General features: G+C 38.5%; 1 long non-coding RNA gene across 1 annotated transcript; it reads right to left on the bottom strand.

Moving 5' to 3' along the window:
* Nucleotides 1–2,392: 2,392 nt before the first annotated feature.
* LOC104909777 lies at nucleotides 2,393–7,706 on the bottom strand. The gene is made up of 3 exons (XR_792587.3): nucleotides 5,509–7,706; nucleotides 4,547–4,784; nucleotides 2,393–4,197 (listed from the first exon to the last, which is right to left on the bottom strand). It is a non-coding gene; the product is annotated as an uncharacterized LOC104909777 (long non-coding RNA).
* Between the last annotated feature and the right edge of the window lie 15 nt (nucleotides 7,707–7,721).

Genomic DNA, 7,721 nt, shown 5'->3' with positions numbered 1-7,721 from the left:
GAGCTCTATTTTGATGGGTTGTAGTAATATAGACAAAACTGTACAGTACTGTGGCCTATTTGAGAAATTAAAAAATCATAATTTCACTTAGAATCTTTATGTATGTGGCTACTTTTTCTCAGACTGTGTCTTCTTACATCATTCTTCCAATACTAATTGGAGAGTGTGATACTTAGAATTAGGTATCCATCTTCTCTGCAGAAGGACACTGCACCAGAAAGACAAAATTGTTCATGTTTTGGCTCATATGCGTGTAAGCCATCATATTGCAGAGCTCCCTGGATGCCTCATACAGACCACATACTACATGGGTCTCTTTGCATAAATCCACTTAGATAGGTGATTTCTGCTTTCAGAAAATTATACAACAAATACCATTTTATTATAATGTGATCCTGTTGTTATAGATGTGGGTCAGTCTATTTTTATGTGTGCTTATATAACTCAATTATTTGTTCCCAGCTGAAGCTTGGCTTACATTCCACAGAGAAGAGCAACTATGCTTCTTGAAAAAAAATATATATATTAAGTGTTAATATATATACAATATGTAATTATAACATTATAATTTTAGACTGTTCTTTCTCATTTGGATATATTTAGGTAATAATTCTTGCTCTCTGCATTTATGTTCAGAGCTACCTCATCCTAGAGGGGTAAACTCAGAAATATTCTGAGTGCATAGTGATCATCATCATATTGTAGAAAACAGTTTTTGCCATATGTTTTTGGACTAAGAATCATAACTCTGATATTCAAGTAGTCTATAATGTTAGGTATTTATTTGAATTCACTGTTTAGTTCAGTAAAAGCAATAAGCTTCTGATGTATATGTTTGAATTGCACTCAAAGGAACATTCTTCACCCCATTGACTTTGTTAGCCTTAGTTCCAAGCTCAGCAGGTAGCAGAAATACCAGAAGCTCACCGCTACGCGTTGCTCCTAGGTGAGTTTTGTACACTAACAGTATCCTCCTCCATTTTCATTTCTGTGATTACTTCTGTGAGTAGTGTGAAGAATATGCAGTGTTTTCTGAATAATCAAGTATTTGTGAAATTAGTGGTCACCTTCATGCTTGCCCAAATGAGTGATGAGAGAGGAAGACTTTTATTCCCTAAGTTCTTCTGTGTTATCTTGGATGCTGCAAATTTTAATCATTCCCTGGGAATTTAACAGTGTCCTCAGATGCAGTGCTCGCGCATTGCAAATCTGAAAGCCTTTCTGTTTTGACTTCATTTTACCAGTTGAAAGATTTGAAGATTAGGTAAAATAGGGTAGATATGCTTCCCAGTAACGTACTATAATGGTTATAATTATTATATGGTTCACGCTCATGTGCCACAACATCCTCTTTCTAAAATTTAAGCCACAGAAGATTTTCAGTTTGCAAAGAATTCCCTGGGGGTTAAGAAGCTAGAAGGACTCTATGTAAAGTATTATGTGAAGCTTGCCTTTGAACATGTGAAAAAGTACTAGTTTAAATAAAAGTATATTTTTGGAAGTTCAGTCCCTCTTCAATGCAAGGTATACATCAGTTCTGTTATCACTGAATACTGAAATCAAATCATTTTGTGGTAAACTGTAAATGTAAACCAACACGACCAGATTCTTCCATGTACAGGCATCAGCCTCGACATACTACTAACATACGCAGTTCTGCACTCAAAGCAAAAAGAATACCCTTTCTGCTTTGTTGTGGTAGCCAGGAGACTGTGTTCTCCATAAAGATGTTTTTGTTGAACCTTGAACTCAATGATAGGCATGTTACTTCCATCTCTTGTTATTGTGCATCATTATTTTTCTTAGAATACTCATTCACACTGATCGTTATTTTCTGGCAAATTGATTTCCTAGCATGGGGGGTTATACATGGCTAAAAAGTCCACAATGAAAACCTTCATTTACTTAAATGAGAGCATTATTTCCATTCACATAAATCAGGCCACGATAGCAGGAATATGGCAACAGTAACCACTGTTCCAGCCCAGGAACTGTAAGAGTCAACTCCTCAAAGCCTGTTGACTCAGGATTGGTTGCAATGGAATATGAATTTCTCTGATTCCAAACAATCCATTTGTTGTCAGACTCAGAAACAGACCCTATTGATATTTTCTATTGCTTGTCCAAGAGTGGAATGCTATTGCTGCATGTCCATGTGACATGACATCACTGGAAAAACATTATAGAGACTGCACTTCTTGCTGTTCTGCATTGGAGGTTGGAATCTGGAAGCTAACAGGAGATGTTCTGTTTGTTGCTTTAATTGCAATCACATTTGGTAGGCCTACTGGATGCCCATCCCTCTCCAATCACAATTGTGAACACTCCGCTAAGGAAAACTCATATTAATGTACAGAAAAACTTTATTCTCTTTTCCTTCCACTGCCATAAACAACTGAGGTCAGGATTTTGCATTAACCACCTTTAGAAAAAATCTGTACATCTATAGTAAAACCTGTGCCATTACCTCACGTACATCAAGCATTTATTGCTTGTTAGGTGCCATGTGTCTTACACCATTAATATCTTTTTTAAACAAAGTATTTAATTGTGGGAACAACCTTTTAGATAAAAAGGACTGAAAATAAAGCGAGTCTACTGCATACTAAGGGTTGTCCAATCTTAGGGTTACTAGATACAAAATCCAGGATTCTTTCCTCTTCATCTCCTGCTGGACCAACCTCTGCTTTACTAGAGATGCCAGTGTGTGGTTGTGAGTCACTATGTCTGACACATGTTGCTCTAAAAACTGATCTGTTGGTCTCCAGGAAGAGTAAATCAAAGCAAGTTCTAATTCTGCCATTGTGTCTTAAAGACTTTGAATAGGACATTCTCCTTCTTTCTGCATGCTGGCAGACTTTGATATCCGATCACACCTATAGGATGAGCTGTTCATTCACTTCTAGTTATTTCTCAGCAGCAGTTATAGATCTAGAAAGTTTTCCAGCAAAATAAACCCTTCATTTGTTGCCCATTTGAACCAAATTGTTCTTTGCATCAGGACTGTAGGCTGCAACATTTTTTTCATTCAGTTTTTGTTCCTAAGAATTAGGCTTGTTCTTGTGCTGCCCATCAACTTTCCTTCTTTGCGAAAATTCAAAAATACAGCCTTAGCTCTCAGGTTGACTGCTCATCTTTGAGATGGCAGGTGTGGAGGACCCCGCTGGAACAAACTTTCCAGGATGGTGCTCTGCTGTGAGGCTACTGTTATCTTACAGCTGGAACCGATACCATCTACTAAGAAATATGGCATTTGTACACGCATTTTGTGCTCTCCCACCTTAGAAAGGAGAATGCAGGAAAAGTGTGCCCTGTCAAAAGAGCCCTGTGGTTGTTGCTCTCCTCTCCATCTATAAGGAAGATGTTGTCACTGCTCCTTAAATCTAGTAAGTCACATTTATAAAGACGGCAATTTCCCTGCTGTTTCAGCTTTGCCTAATGCAGGTTCCCTCTTGTCTTCCCCTATTACATTCCTTGTCCCCTCACACTCTGTTTTTCCTTTACAAATCACTTGTCCTCCACCGTGGTTTCTCTTTTACCATTGCCCACTTTCCACTCTTAGGACCTTTATTCTTACTGATTTCTTTTGGCCTATCATCCATTCTAGATCACTTAGTTTCTGCTCTACCTTGGTACTCCTCCTCCCTACCACTCCAGACTCTTCTGCCCATTCCTACTCCCATCAAGTGATTCAAGTCTTGCCAGTGCTTCAAACTCCAATGTCTAGCCTGCATGCTCAAACTTCTGTCTTCATTCTTCTCATGATTCAAGAATCCCCATTTGTATTGTATCGTACTGTATTTGTATCCACATTTCAATTTGACACAGTCTTACAAATTAATTTTTAGCTTTTATTTCTGATCCAGTGCTTCCCAATGTTTTCATGTGCAATATTGCTCTGGATTCACTTCAGCATTCACAGTCCCTAAGTTCCACATCCACCTTTGAATTTCTTTCAGGATGCAAACTGCTTCTAGAAATCTTTACAGTCTTGCAACTTGTATGAAATCCTTGGAACACCAGTCTTACAACTTGGATGAAATCCTTGGAATACCTGCTTTGCACTGTCTTGACATACACAGTCTCTAGAAAAAATGTTCTCCAAGGCTGCACCTAGAGTGTGTCCAGGTGTGTACTGGGCTGAAATCTGGCTGGAGAACACTGTGGCTTCCTTCAGGATCTCATGCTTTTTCTTTCCTAGGGAAAAAAAAAAAAAAAAAAAAAGGAGCCACTGCATTCTTGAGTCTCACTCTGGTATGGGGTTAGGATGTGGCCAGAGCACACACTCAGATTTGAAGTACTATTTGTTCCCTAGTTAATGTGGTAATTCAAAAAATGTGATAATTATTGGTATTAGTAGAAACAAACAAATAAACAAACAAAAAAAAACCAAACAGCCAACCAGTTACTTTTCAATTCCCCATTATTGGTAGTGGGTCAGTCTTAACTTCTTCACATTTGTGGGGACACCAAGACCCTGGAGAAGAAGGGATCACCCCTTCTACCACTTGCACTCCCACTGTCAAGTGGAACTGGTGTCACTTACCTGTCTTTCAGTTAGGAAAGCATATATATCATCTCTCTTCACCTTCAGTTTCTCAAACTTCTACACTTCTGTTTTCCCAGCTTTAAGTTCTACGGAGTATCTTATGCAACATTCTCTTTCTTGTTTGTTACAGCCCTCAAGTGATCTCTTCCGTCCTGGTTTGGTTTAGGGAAGGATCATGTGGCAGATAGGTGACTGCCGGTGTTCAGAACGGTCACACAATGAGCTGCACAAGTTGCTAGGAGAAGGATGGTAAAATATCATGCACAGGCTACTATCTAGAAATACAGCCATCTTTAAGTGTCTTAGACCGAATTCCACAAATACTGATACCAGAAATGCTAGTTCAATAAGTTGTAAATACTGTTTATTTTCTTAGTTTATTTTTAGGTATTTGCAGAGGAGCTAATAGATCACATGATGATATCAACCCCATATACAAACTGAATCATTAATGTACATTTCTTTCCCCTCACTACCTTAAATGGTATTCATGATATGGGATTTGAAGGCACGTATGTGAATGTTTATGTGCACACTCTAAGAAGAATAATCGTGATTTGGCTACAGCACACCTATTCAACAAGTCAAAAAAATACTCACAGGGAGACCAAATTTAGCTATTCCAAAACATGTCATTATGCATACTGCCAAAATCATATTGAACACCATGCTTACATATAGAAAACAAGCATTTAGAATTCTCTGCCTTCAGAATAGATGTGGAAGCCTGGTGTTCAATAAAATGGCAACAGAAACAATGTTCAAAGAGCATATTTAAATAATGCTTAATCTATTTTTTCTCAATAAATTGTTATTGACAAAATAATGGGTTTAGAACACATCACGAGCTGCCAGAATCTGATTAGGGCAAGAATTGAAGGAGAGACAACTAATAGAAAGAACCTGTATTAATTTCCCATGTCCTTTAATCAAAGAGCAATCCATTTGAAACTACTTACCCAATAGAACATCTTTGCTCCATCCCCAGTGCTGGGTTTCAGTTTGGATGTTCAGCATATATATCCTTCAAGGATATCTTTTCCAAATGTGGAGCCATTTCTGTGAGGGGCTATCGCATACTAGGTCAGATGGACTAGAATTTAACAGGCTTTTACAAATTTGCGATTCTCTATCAGATTTTTTAAAGGAAAAGAGATGTGATTTTTCAAGCATAAACAAATTAACTGTGCATAAATTGCTTAGAAATGGATCTTCAGAACAGTATGGTGTACTCTTCCCAAAACCCCACCATCATCTGGAGAAATGATCAGCACACGCTGAGTGTCCTAAAGAGTGTTTTAAATAGTACCAAATTTTGTCATTCTTTACATGTCTTCTGCAGAACTCGGCTAATTTGAGGCTACAATGGAATAATCTAGTTATTTGGCAGCTATCTGCATAAAAATATTTCCATAACGTTAGGAAATGATTATCAAAAAAGCATTGAGTAACTTCAGTTACGGTTTATTCTCTGTTTCTAACCCTTATATTTCCTCAATTAAGAGTTCGTGAGGAAAATTGGAATTTTCTCATCCTTTCATTATTTTTTTTTTGTGCAGAACTATTCTAGAAGAGTTTAAATATGCTATCGCTAATTATTACAATAAGGTTAATACTGTTTTCCATAATTAGTTTTTAATGAACATATGTTCATTAATGAAAACTGCACCCTACATGCAATGCCATTTGAGCTGAATGGGCATGAGAGATGTTAAACATAAAATAATACTATGTACCACACATAGGCACCATCCTGCAAACACACGTGATTTCAATTTTACCTTTTCAGTAAATAGAAGCTCTCAGGACAAGTTAGAAGTCTAAGTAAAGCCACACCTAAGTTAGGAGTAGGGACATAGGTTTGATTCTTAAATATTTTAACATATGTTCTTACATAAGTACTTCAGTGAATGGAAGCCAATGCTGGAAGTCTCCCTGTCAGAGAAGGGCACTTCTATCCTTTGTCCAGCGCAAGGCTGCCCCAGTTGCAGGGATGCACACAGTATATACCCATCATAAAAAGTGTATATCCATAATAGAAAAAAAGGTTTTCTTTTGTCTGATACAAGTCATATTTTGGCTATTCTGACTTTGTAGGTGAGCATTTTTTGTCATATATTTATTTATGTTGATAATGAATCCTATTATTTAGTCCTATTTTTTTTTTAATCTTATTTCCATTTTAATAATTTGGGCCACAGTTGTCACTGTAATTGTAGAAGGAAGCATATGTAAATTCAAGGGAAAGTCTGGACTTGATAATTACTGGGATAAATAGGAGGCTGAGGGCTATTTTAAAAGAGACATAACAACATGCCAAACTACTAAAAATGCTTAATTCGCTTTGCAAATCCTCGCCTTCAGAACATGGCCATCTTACAGAGATATCATGTGATCTGAATAAAAAATTTCTGGTAAGTGTAACGATGACTGTATTCCATGTTGGTTTACACTTTACCTGAAACTTTCTGTCTCTCTCTCCCCCCCTCTCTCTCATCTATTTACCCATCTATATCTGCATCTATCTATACCTATACCTATCTATGTATCTAAATGTTTTCAAGCATCATATACACAACATATTGCAACTCCCCCTCCCTCCCTCTCACCCATCTAGTTAGGCCTCGTGTAACTCTATCCTGTTTAATGTTGCTTTGCAGCCCTCCTTCTAGGTGAAGGTACCCCACCCTCTCTGACCCCCTAAAAAAAAAAAAAACCAACAAAAAACAAACACGGGCCTTCCATTCGTAGCATTTTCTAAACAATGACAAGTGACAAAATATCTTCCATTGTGAGCACAGGGAACGATGGAGGGTAGGTGACACAGGTGAAACTACTTTCCATTTGCAGACCGGCTGCAGCGGGCTGAGGCCCAGTGCCGTAGCAGAGTCCAGGAGTGTGCGTAGCTGCACTCCCCAGCCAGGTCCCGTGTGACATCCCAAGGCAAGAGGCTCGGCTCCGCGCTCGGACGGCAGGCAGCGACCCGTCACGCCTTTTAGTGAAAGAATGGGGGAAAAGACTGCGAGAAGACAAGGAGAAAAAGAAAAAAAGGGCGCAGCGCGTTATTTTCCAAAAGACCAAAAATAGCAGCGCGCTGCCGCGCAAGCCTCCTTATTATTCCTCCGGCGTCGGCATGCAACCGGGGATGCCGCACCTCGCAGGGCGCCGTGCG

Source organism: Meleagris gallopavo, chromosome 2 (genome assembly GCF_000146605.3).
Source record: "Meleagris gallopavo isolate NT-WF06-2002-E0010 breed Aviagen turkey brand Nicholas breeding stock chromosome 2, Turkey_5.1, whole genome shotgun sequence".
Classification (NCBI taxonomy): domain Eukaryota; kingdom Metazoa; phylum Chordata; class Aves; order Galliformes; family Phasianidae; genus Meleagris; species Meleagris gallopavo.
Note: the sequence above shows the minus strand (reverse complement) of the source record. Positions and strands in the feature narration are given on the sequence as shown.